At 31.2% G+C, this 12,853-nt stretch overlaps 1 long non-coding RNA gene across 1 annotated transcript; it reads right to left on the bottom strand.

Annotated features, from left to right (window-relative positions):
- Window positions 1-9,749: 9,749 nt before the first annotated feature.
- On the bottom strand, window positions 9,750-11,268 carry LOC111703077 (uncharacterized). The gene is made up of 2 exons (XR_002765550.1): window positions 11,016-11,268; window positions 9,750-9,906 (listed from the first exon to the last, which is right to left on the bottom strand). It is a non-coding gene; the product is annotated as an uncharacterized LOC111703077 (long non-coding RNA).
- Window positions 11,269-12,853: the final 1,585 nt, after the last annotated feature.

The following is a 12,853-nucleotide window of genomic DNA, read 5'->3' on the forward strand; positions in this document are numbered from 1 at the left end:
CATTAAGCGATATATTTGTATTTTAATTTTGCGTTGAGAAAGACGACATTCAAATCAAGCTTTGTAAAAATCCCTTTCAAGCACTTTCTTCGAAGGTTTAAAGGGTGTTAAAAGATGGGCGAATAAAGGGTTAACCAAATATAAGACCCACAGAATAGGAACGCCCATTTTTATCTACAGGGTGTCCCAAAAAACATGGGAATTCAGTGACGAATTCGATATCGTCTTTGTTATGAATTAACACTGTATGATACCTAATTTCAAAACCCATATTATGTCTGCTAGAGTTTATTTTATGAAAAGGGTAAAAGACTGTAAAGATGTGTCTATAATGTCTCCGCAAGATGAACAGTGAAGACGGACAAGTTTACACTGTTTGTATACCGCAATTTTCTTGTTTTACTAAGTACAACCGTATGCAGTCAAAACATAAACAAATCAAAATGTGAACATAGCACACGAAACTCTTACAGATTACAGCTTTCTCAGTAGGTATCACTATACTAATTCAAAGAATTATGTAAAAAGACGATCGAATTAGTCACTGAATTCCCATGTTTATTGGGACACCCTGTAGTAATATACAGTGAGAACCAGAAAACAATAGAATAGAAAGCTAGGTCATTCTAGCAATTCCAAAGTGTATTTAATATTGTTACAAAGCAAATAGTTCTACTAGTAAGTAGTAACTTCAATCACTTATTAAATTAAATGGGTCAATATACACAGCACAAATGCTGTGGTCCATGTTCATTAGATTATTTAATAACTTGAATCTAAAAGTCGTCTTACTATTCTAGAGTTCTCTGGTTCTCATTGTATATCTCTTAGTTCACATTACTAATAATTGTTATTAATTTAAAAGAATGTTGAATGATCATGATAATCAAAAACTTTATGGGTAACCCTGCACTACGGATTAAACTGGAATTGTTTCTTATGCATTAAATTAAATTGTTTAACCAACAAAAATTAATAAGATAAAAACTTAGATTTTAAGATTATTGTTTCTAAAACTTTTAAAACAAAATTAAAACAAGAAAACAAATTATTTTTCAGTTTGGAAAATAAAAAAAAATTGAGGGACTATATTCCTCAGTATCTTAAAAAAATCATAATTTTGACTTTTTTTTACGACTCTTTTTTATAAATATTTGTTAAAATGTGTCTCAAACAACGTAGTAAATTTTAAATTAGAGAATTAAGTACTATACTTTTATGTGATTTTTTTCTAAAATAATCTCATTGTATTTCCCTTAAGAAAAAGTTTTTACAAAGAAGAAACATATATATTTATTTTAAATTATTTTAAAAGCAAAACATAGTTTAAGCAGCAAAAATTAAATCACAAACTCATGCTATTAAATCACAAAATATATTAACTTCTCTTCTAACATTATTCAGAATCAAACTCTTTGAGAACAAGTTCTTTCATTTTACTGAAAGTAAGATCAGATCCTGGTTGAAACCCCAGCAGATCTTTATCCTTTATGTAATCAAACTGTCCCCAATGGATGGTGTCCTCAGTGGCATACTCGTAACACTGCAATGTTGCACAAAAGTCATCTGATTCATTATTTAATTCATGACTTTGGTACCAATGTTCATTCATCCATGTGTACTTTCCCTGGCTTGCCTTGAACTCCATGAGTTTAACTGGAGGTAATGGTGGATTTGTCATCTTATTGTATATTCTACACTGTATTGACCCATGCAGTACTTTAACAATAGCACAACATGCTCCATGGTTATGTATTGGGCTTGTAGCCCCTGCAGGCCATATCTCAAGAACAAAGGGACAACCAGGAGATAATCCCATTTCTTCTCCAATTGTTATTCTTAGATATTTCTTCTTCTTCAGAATATTGTGAAGTATACATCCCTCTGTAACAATACTATTGCGGATAGCATTGATAAGAGATGGATTAAGTTCCAGATTTTTGATTGTATTAAAGATCCTGGCACAGGTGGGTGGAAGCTGGGAGGAGAGCATATAACCTCCAGAATCAAGATCATCCAGTGTAGCTATATCTGCATCTAATATAAAAGGAGAAGGATTGACAGTTAATGGTTCCTTGCAAACTTTGATCAATGGTTCTTTACTTATAATCCCAGCACAAGCTCCAGTCTGATCATTTGATTTCATGTATAGAAGTATAAGACCCTCACAACTGTTCTGATCATCAATAGCAAACAAACTGCTAAGATCTCCTTCTTTGTCAGATTGAGGTAATGCAAAGGTGATCATAGTAGTTTGGTTCATGGGATATCCTTTTCCATAGGATATAGTCATTCTTTCTCTATCATAGGACAACCAGTAGGTCTGTTGAACTCCGACATCAATTCCCATTGAAGTATCATTTCCAGATTTCTTGATAAAATCATCTATTTTTACCTTCTTTCCACCAACTTTTACAGAAAACCTTGCATCTGCTTGATTCACATGAAGAGCCAAGTATGAAGTATTATTTCTGTAATCTTGATCATATTTAGCATTGATCTGATCTGGAACCACTAGAAGAGTAAAGGGGGAAGCAAAGCATGATGTTACACTGATTGTACCCTTGAGACGGGCTTTAAACTTCTCTTTAATAACAGTTCTATCAGTGTTCCTCCTGGATCTCACGGTATAAAATATAATTGCTAGAGGTATGGTTGATAACATGATAATTATGTTAGGGTCAAACATCTTGATTGTGAATATCTGGAAGCTAGGATCAAGTATTTGATCTGTTAATTTACTCTGGTAAAACCAAACTGAATAAATCTATCCTTGCTCTCTAAATTTATACAGGCAGATATTTCAACATGTCGACACTATATACTTGCTTATATACCTATCATGTCGACATTTACAAAACAGGCTGTCGACATCGAATCTACAATCTATAACCCTTACCCCAGCTTTATATGCAGACATTTATTGCAACATGTTGAGTGTTGACAATAAGCTGTTTTTTGAAACTGCTTCATTCAAAGGTTTTGACATTCCACTTTTAAGTGGACCATGTATATTGATTCACATGTGCACCCTTTAAACCTTTATCTCAGTAACAATGAGGAAGATATCTTTCTTGACTTAATTGTTTGTGCAGTGAAGTATGCATAACTAAAGTATAAGATGGAAGAGTAAAAGATAAAGGATGAAGTATGGATCATGAAGAGTAAAAGATAAAGGATGAAGTATGGATCAAGAAGAGTAAAAGATATAGGATGAAGAATGGATCATGAAGAGTAAAAGATATAGGATGAAGTATGGATAATGAAGAGTAAAAGATATAGGATGAAGTATGGATCATGAAGAGTAAAAGATAGATGAAGAATGGATCATGAAGAGTAAAAGATATAGGATGAAGTATGGATAATGAAGAGTAAAAGATATAGGATGAAGTATGGATCATGAAGAGTAAAAGATAAAGGATGAATTGTATATATCATGAAGAGTAAAAGATAAAGGATGAATTGTATATATCATGAAAAGTAAAAGTATGGATCATGAAAAGTAAGTTTATGCTGATGTATGTTTTCATTAAAGGATTTTAGGATACAAGGAAACACTCTCATTCATTATAAAAACTACACAAATAGACGACAGAATAATGTAAAGATACATAAAAAACTATTTGAACGGGACAAACTAACTTGTGCATCGCGTCCCCAAAAACTAGTTTTTTTTGGCCGTAGCCATAATAAGTTTCAAAATATAAAAAAACTCCAGAAGGTGGTTTACAGTGGATCTAATATTGCTTTGTATTTTCTAAAAACCAGACATTAAAGTGATGAGCCGGTACAGCTGGTTCATTTAGGTTGGTTTATAAGAAATCTAAATTGAGTGGGGATGTGGATAGAAAAATTGGTAGATAACTAGGGATATAAAATGGTTCCAACCCCTGCCCCCCCCCCTTTTCTCCCTTGGTCCCCCTGATCCCCTTGTCCACCTGGTCACCCCCAGATCTCCGCCAGGTCCCCTCCTGATCCGCCCTTGTTCCCCCTATTCCTACATCCGCTATCCCGGTCTACTATTGAGGGCCGGGAAGATGGGGGGTAGGGGAGAGGTTACCAGGACAAAAAACCGTCTTGAGAAAAGCACTTAAAGGGACTGTAAGCGTAATTTTTATTTTGAGGGAAATATGTGGGGGGGGGGGGTGGCTTGACATATACAGGACAAAACGCTTATTGCAATACTCAGTGAAAAGGTTTGTGGTCATTAACAGAAAGTAGTCAACATAGAGTTTTTTGTTTGTGAAAAATGTTGATAATTTACCAAACACAAAATGTATTATTGCCGTTCCTTTCTTTTTTTCCTCTCTATTTTTCATATACCTTTTCCTTCATTTACTCCTTTTCCTCTCTCTTTTTCATCAAATCTTCCTCATTCTCACTCATAAAAAGATTCAAAGAGTATCGTTGTGAATCGGACGTAACAACTCGATTTTTAAATAATAGTAACTGAAAATTACTTGGGCTGCCTCTTTACAATTGTTTTCAAAATATCTTTTCATAATTCTGTCGACCAGTAACGTAGTTGAATAATGTGGTATTTCACTCAACCCTGAAATCTGTTATTTACTCTTTATTTCAACCATCAGTGAAATTATAAAACCAAAACTCATTAGAATAAACTTATTCTTCATTATTCATACTTCATCCTTCATCCTTTACTCTTCCATCTTCATCCTTTATCCTTTACTCTTCCATCTTCATTCTTTATCCTTTACTCTTCCATTTTCATCCTTCATCCTTTACTCTTCCATTTTCATCCTTTATCCTTTACTCTTCCATTTTCATCCTTTATCCTTTACTCTTCCGTCTTTCACCTTTATCCTTTACTCTTCCATCTGCATTCCTTATCCCTTAATCTTCCATCTTATCTTTTATCCTTAACTCTTCCGTTATCCACCTTTATCCTTTACTCTTCTCTCTTCATTCTTTATCTATTTAATATTCATCATTTTATCATTTACTCTCTGATATTCATCCTTTAGCCTTTACTCTTCCATCTTCATCCTATATCCTTTACTCTTCCATCTTCATCCTTTATCCATACTCTTCCATCTTCATCCTTTATCCTTTACTCTTCCATCTTCATCCTTTATCCTTTACTCTTTATGTATTTAAACTGCAGAATCAATTAAGGAAAATGTCAGTTATTACTTTTGTTAGTAAAGATATTGTTAATCAGAACAGGTATGTTTAGAGGGTCAATTGAAAGTAAGCATATACAATCCCTTTATAGAAGATTCTAATATAGTTTAATTCTATTTGCAATTATGTTATCTATACTTTACTTTTATCAACAATTAATTTTGTGCACATTTTAAAATGAATTAGTGAAACATTTTATTTAATATTTTTGACAATTTCTTTATTTAGAAACAGTGCAAATATTACAATGTAGAATGTAAAAAGATTTCTGCAAATGTTGAAATAATGGGCATCTTAATGTCGACGCTCGGTCTGTTGCAATATCTGCAAATAAAAAGCTAAAAAGGAGTAGATTCAATGTCGACAGCCTGTTCTGTAAATGTCGACATGATAGGTACATTTAAAAGCAGTTTCGACATGTTGAAATATCTGCCTGTATTAAGCTGTAGAGCAGGGGTAGCTTTAACCAGTTTAGTTTCACCAAAAAAATGCGAAATTTCGCGAAAAAGTTTGCGAAATGCGACCGAAAATTTTCGCGAAACGTTTCGTTCGCTAGAAACCCTACTTTCATGGCGCTCGTTTTTAGCTGTTTATTGGATACAAACAAACCAACAAACAGACAGACAAGCAAAGTATATACACAAACATGAGAATGGTCATTAAAAAATAACTTAAAACATATGATTTTAAATTTCTATGTAACTTTAAGTTCGATCAAAAAACTCTATGAATTTGCAATTAAACTGTTTTCAAAATCCTGGATTCACTATCATAGACAAAATAAATGTCCTCACTCCAATCATTTTATTTTTCTTATTCGTTCTTCTTTTGAATTTCAACTTTGACTACGTTTTTCTTGTCAAAAATATTTTCTGGGGTTTTCTTGCGAATTTGGATACGTGATGTAAATGGCAATATAACATCTTTAAATCCCACCCCAATAATATATTTCTTTTCCTCTAGTATTTATAAAGTGTCCTATCCATGTTTCGACTGCAATCACATCAAACTAAACTAGATTGCATTAACTAGATTGAAGTCTTATATGTTTTTGATTTTATGATATGCGATTGGATAAAGAAATTAAGTCCCCAAACTCAAATTTCTAATCACTATATCTTTGCAACCTGATTGTGTAAACATGTGTTATATCCAACTTAAAATATTTGAACTAAGAGGAATGCAAAGTTTGAAAGATCTAAGGCTACAACATTGGGTTGCGAATACATAGAAATTAGTAATAAGGATATGATTTTTGTGCAATTCGATAAATCTTAAAAAACCTTATATTTAAAATTCACAAACTAAAAACAGAAAAATCTGCAAAATCATATACTAATAATGTTCAAAGATTTAGAATGTGAACAGATTTCTGTATACTGTATTTTGTCCAACACATACGTAGTTCTAGAAATGAGTCATCATGAAATTTCACTCAACCCTGAAATCTTTTATTCAATTTGTTGATATCGGATAACTCTTGTTATCGGATATCTGTTGATAAAGGATATCTGTTGATATCGGATATGAATATATTTTTTATGCGATGTGAGTTAAAAATTAATTTATTAATTAAAGTAAATCATAATTTTTTTTGATTACTTATGCAGACAATATGAATCACTTGTACTCTTAGGAAGTACTTAAGATCACTATTAAATATTTCTATTATTAGTGAAATTATAAAACCCCAAAAAAATACACTAAAAGTTTATTAAAAATATATGTTTTTTTTTTAACAAATATTTAATTAAATAATCTTTATATAACTTTGTCTTGTCTGGGTGACTGCTTGTTTGTTGGTTTCCAATAAACGTTCTCAATGTTATTTAGAAACCGGTTTAATAGATACCGAATTGTGCATGTCAAGATATTAAGTGTGTTTAAAGTTGTGTTAATATGAATCTTAATATTTCAGACAACCCTGAAATCCTGCAAAAATATCAAAATATCAAATGCCAAATGATCAAATGCCTAATTATGGAGTACAAACGCAGTACGTTTCAATTAGGTCTGCAAGCTAGAAATGTAAACAAATCAGAGAAAAATCATAACTACGGATCGTGCTGCATTGTTCATATCAAAACCAGTTAAATGTCAACAACAAAGAGGAGACGATAAGAGAGAAGAGAAGAGAAGAAAAGAAAAGATAAGAAAAAGGAGAAGAAAATTAAAAGAAAAGAGAAGAGAAGAAAATAGAGGAGAAATTTAGAAAATAGAAGAAAAGAGAAAGAAGAAAAGAAAAGATAAGAAAAAGGAGAAGAAAATTAAAAGAAAAGAGAAGAGAAGAAAATAGAGGAGAAATTTAGAAAATAGAAGAAAAGAGAAAGAAGAAAAGAAAAGATAAGATAAAATAGAAGAAAATAGAAGAGAAGAGAAAGAAGAAAAAATAGATTGCGTGAAAGAATACCTTAAACTTTGAAATGAACTTTATTGTAAAATTGTATGATATTTTTGAAGAAAATTATAGTGGTCTTAACTGTTTAGCGTACATTTTTTGATCATTTAAAGATTTTTGATCATTTGGCTTGTGATATTCTGATATTTTTGCGAAATCCTTTATCCACAATTCAAAAAGATAGAATAAAGAAATAATAAACATTTTATTTTAATTAATTTGTTAAAACAAAGTAATTCAATATAACCTTATTATATTTATTGGGACACCAAGTGACGAGATTTCTTCCACCTTTGCTGACTATTTCTACAATTAATATCCCCTGACTGTATTTTTGATTAATTATTTATATCATTGCATATAATCCATAGAATTCAATAGTAACAGTAATTTATAAAACTAATAAATGTCATTCCAGAAAATTGAAGTAGATACAATTTACAATGGATCTTTTTTTTGTCAATAAACATTCTTGCTATTTATTTGCAACCGAATTGTGTAAACTATTGATATCTAAAATTTAACCTTTTAATACCTTGCAGAATTAATAGTTTGAATAAATCAACGGTTTGCAGTTGCAAGATTAGCATTTGCTAAAAGTGATAATGTAGTTCCTCTGTCCAGATTCTAATTTATTACAAAGCAAAATATACAGAGATTAGAAAATTCTAATTTGTTAAAAGTGATAATGTAGTTCCTCTGTCCAGATTCTAATTTATTACAAAGCAAAATATACAGAGATTAGAAAATTATAATTTGCTAAAAGTGATAATGTAGTTCCTCTGTCCAGATTCTAATTTATTACAAAGCAAAATATACAGAGATTAGAAAATTATAATTTGTTAAAAGTGATAATGTAGTTCCTCTGTCCAGATTCTAATTTATTGCACAGCAAAATATACAGAGATTAGAAGATTAGAATTTGTTAAAAGTGATAATGTAGTTCCTTTGTCCAGATTCTAATTTATTACATAGCAAAATATACAGAGATTAGAAAATTAGAATTTGTTAAAAGTGATAATGTAGTTCCTCTGTCCAGATTCTAATTTATTGCATAGCAAAATGAGGCATGTTTTTATTTATTTAAAGATAATAGAAATGTGCTCAGAATTCAATTAATTTTAAAGAAATGATATTATTTGATTTTTTAAAAATCTCTGAAGTAACCATAATCTACAACAACCTGATGTTGTAGACAGTTCATAATTGTGATTTAAACCTAAGAAGGCTGTGTCAAAAATGAGAGTGCGAGTAATTATTGTTTCTCCAAATTACAATATTATAATCCATATTATTAAATCCATATTAAGCGGTTTTAAATCCCGAAACTAGTTATTCCATTTAATCGCTAAATATCTTGTTTAAAAAAAAGTTTGCTTCTAGGTGAATGGTCCTTTAATATACAGTCATAACCAGAAAGACCCGGGATTAAGTGACAGTTATTCAGACGATTTTACATATATATCTGATAACTTTAAACGCACGATAAAGGAATTGGCCAGCCTAGGGCTATTTTGGTAAAATAGTTTCATTAATCATTTATATATAAATTTAGCTTGTCTGTTTGTCTGTCTGTTTGTATCCAATAAACGTCAAAACGGCTGAACCGATCGGGCCCAAATTTTTTGTGGGACATCTAGGGACTCCAGGGAAGGTTTATGAATCATCAAAATTTTAAATATTTGTCTCCATAAAAATTCGATCGTCATTAAATTTTTTAAAATTTTGAAAATCCTCGAAATTTTTTGTGAAAATCCGCGAATTATTTTTGTTTTGTTTTACGATGTACACAAAGAGAACATGTTCACAACTAATTTAGAAGATGGGCGCGAAGCGCCCTCTAAGGCTAGTATTTGTAAAATTAGATAGTAAAGTCGTCTGATTATTAGTAAATTTATCCCTATACTTTTTCAACCTGATGATGCAAATCTTTGAAGGTTTATAATTCATAGTTTGAAATATCTAAGGTCTAAGACATTTAGTTGCAGAGATAAGGAGAGGAAAGTCAGCGTTTGTGACTTTGACTCAATATCCTTAACATTGAATTATTGTTTATATTATTCTTAAAAGATTGATACAATGTTTTAGGTTGCGTGACATTATTATGTCAAGCTCTATTTATAGAACTGAAGCTTTTTGGAATAAATGTCGTCTCAGACTAAACAAATTCTGAAATATCTTCTGAATCCGAAAATTTATTCATATATTCATTTTTCAATGCTTTTATTTTCTAATATGATCATTGAACTGTATATAAACATTTAGTAGTGATGTTCATAAACAAAAATTAATATCAAGATATTTTTTGGTAATACTAAACACAGAAGAGATATAAAAACACAAAGCTGGCTCCAGGATGGCATCTAGAAAGAGAAAATTAAACTGAAAAAAAAATTTTATTTCAGGAGTTTGTCTTTCAGAAGTTTGTATTTCAGGAGTTTGTCTTTCAGGAGTTTGTATTTTTGGAGTTGGTATTTTAGTGGTTTGTACCTCATGGCCTTGTATTTCAGGAGTAATTCTATTTAGGAGTTTGTATTTCAGGAGTTAGATTTTTAGGAGTTTGTCTTTTAGGAGTTGTCTTTCAGGAGTTTGTCTTTCAGGAGTTTGTCTTTCAGGAGTTTTTATTTCAGGAGTTTTTATTTCAGGAGTTTGTCTTTTAGGAGTTGGTATTTTAGTGGTTTGTACCTCATGGGCTTGTATTTTAGGACTTTCTATTTTATGAGTTTGTATTTCAGGATTTAGATTTTTAGGAGTTTGTCATTTTAGGAGTTTGTCTTTTAGGAGTTTGTATTTCAGGAGTTTGTATTTCAGGAGTTTGTCTTTTAGGAGTTGGTATTTTAGTGGATTGTACCTCATGGGCTTGTATTTCAGAAGTAATTCTATTTTAGGAGTTTGTTTTTCAGGAGTTTTTATTTAAGAAGTTTGTCTATTAGGATTTAGTAATTCAAGGGTTTGTATTTGAGAAGTTTCTATTTTAGGAGTTTGTCTTTCAGAGGATTTGTTATTTAGCAGTTTGGTTTTCAAAAGTTTGGTTACTAGGAGTTTGTATTTCGGGAGCTTGGATTTCAGGAATTTGGTGTTTAGGAGTTTGTCTTTCAGGAGTTTGTCTTTTAAGAGTTTGTCATTTTGGAGTTAATCCTTTAGCAGTTTGTATTTCAGGAGTTTGTAATTCAGAAGTTTGGAAATGAACAAATTGATTTTTTCAAAATATTTCCAATCGACCCCTTCCCCTCATTCAAGATTTGGGACTAAGCCCTTTAAATAGTTTAAAGGTTTTCTTATGACACTCTGGTATTGAAGAAAGGGTAGGTTTAAAGGTTTGCCTTTGAAACTCTGGTATTGTGGTATTGTGGGAGGGGGAGGGGTATTTTTAAAGGTTTAACTATGAAACTATGGTATTGAAGTAGGGGTAGGTTTAAAGGTTTAACTATGAAACTATGGTATTGAAGTAGGGGTAGGTTTAAAGGTTTACCTATGAAACTCTGGTATTGTGGGTGGGGGTGTGGTAGGTGCAGGGGTAGTGCTAACACAGCTAGGAGGGTTCCAGGTTATATTTGTAAAGTCTCCTATAAAGATTAATTAAATGAATTAAAAATATACTTTTTAAACGTTATTTCAAATAAACCTCTATTTTATGTGGCATCCTCCTTTCCGATTTACAATAGTAACCTTTAATCCACTGTCTTTGTAACAATGGGATAGTTGCTATCTTACAAAGTGTTGAATTTTGACGTTTTTTAATTCTGTAATTCCGAATTTTAATTGGAAACCAAAATTGAAAAAATGTTAGCGTTAGATCATACAAAGGTTTAAAGTCACTGCAATCTAGAGAGGAAAAAGAAGTTAACATCTATTCTACATCACTGGTATGACTTTGTGACCTCGTATCTCCTCTAGTTTTGATTTAACGCACAAGTATGCCAGAGAGTAGATTTATTCTGTTACATTATATGTCAACAATTCAAAACATGTTTAGTTTTCTTGATAACACTTCAATGCTAGGGGTTATGATTTAAAACATATAAGACATCAATCTTATACTTAATCTACTTTAGTTTGACGTGAAGGGTACCATTGAGCATCGAACATGCGTCATTATAAATGATAAGTGTTTCTTTGTTAAGTCTAAAGTCCCTTTTATTGCATTCCGCGTTAATTTACAAAAAGATGAGATTCAAATTTGAAAAGATTTTGATGAAAATTTAAATTTTGCGGCGAAGACAAATTTTCATTAGACATCAAGAATAAGATTGAATCAATTTTTCATCTTTCAGAAGCGTATTCAAATGAAAATTCTAAATCAAAGTTTTTAATTTTAAATTTACATATTAAAACAAATCAAAATGACTTAAATGGTGATTTATGTAGAAACTAATTGTTTAGAATGGTTTTCATTATATTTCAAGAAATAAATTGACTTCAAAAATATGAAAAAGTATATTCAACTTGTTAACCCTAAACAGGATGGACCCCTCTAGTATTTTTAAACTTTCACCTTCAATTTTTTTACTTAAACAATTTAAAGGATTTTTCAATTTGTTTTCATTGCATAAAGTAGGGTACAGGAAGGTAAAAAGGCCGGTCAGTGTAAACCCCCCAACCATTTTGATAACTACTAGGATATTGATTACCACCTTTTTGAAAACTACTAGGGTATTGATTACCACCTTCTTGATAACTACTAGGTTATTGATTACCACCTTTTTGATAACTACTAGGTTATTGATTACAACTTCTTTAATCCAGAAGGATATTGATTACCACTTTTTTGAGATTACATTTCGGATATTTAACAATCTAAGCTACAATATAAAAACTACAATTTTAAAAAGCCCTTGTCAAATGGATGAAAAATTGTGACATATCTTGATATTAGTCAAAAATTTTTAAACATTTTTCCGACTTTTTATATTTTTTCTAACCTCCTTAGCATCCAGAAGTTAACGGTCTAATTTTTTTTGATTATCTGGCCTTTACCGAACCCTTTTTCTAGGGGACCCAGGCTATAAAGATATTCAGAGAATACTATCAGAAATACTGATCACGGTTGCATCATGATGTCGTAGCTACCTTAGACATTTCAAGTTGTAAATTCTGTTATAAGTTTTGCAAAGGTTTAGGGGATATAGCAACAATTTTCCAAGTTACAACTTCCCAAAGGTTAGGTTAGGCCTTGCAATGGGGGAACAAGTGCTGCGGCTAGGATGAGCTAGGAGACCGAGCGCTACGGTTATAATTTGCCAGGGGCCGAGCGAAAAATGTCTTTGGGAAAATACCTAACACCTTATGACCTTTCCTATCTGTCATCAT

This window comes from Eurytemora carolleeae, unplaced genomic scaffold, assembly GCF_000591075.1.
Source record: "Eurytemora carolleeae unplaced genomic scaffold, Eaff_2.0 scaffold531, whole genome shotgun sequence".
In the NCBI taxonomy this organism is placed as follows: domain Eukaryota; kingdom Metazoa; phylum Arthropoda; class Copepoda; order Calanoida; family Temoridae; genus Eurytemora; species Eurytemora carolleeae.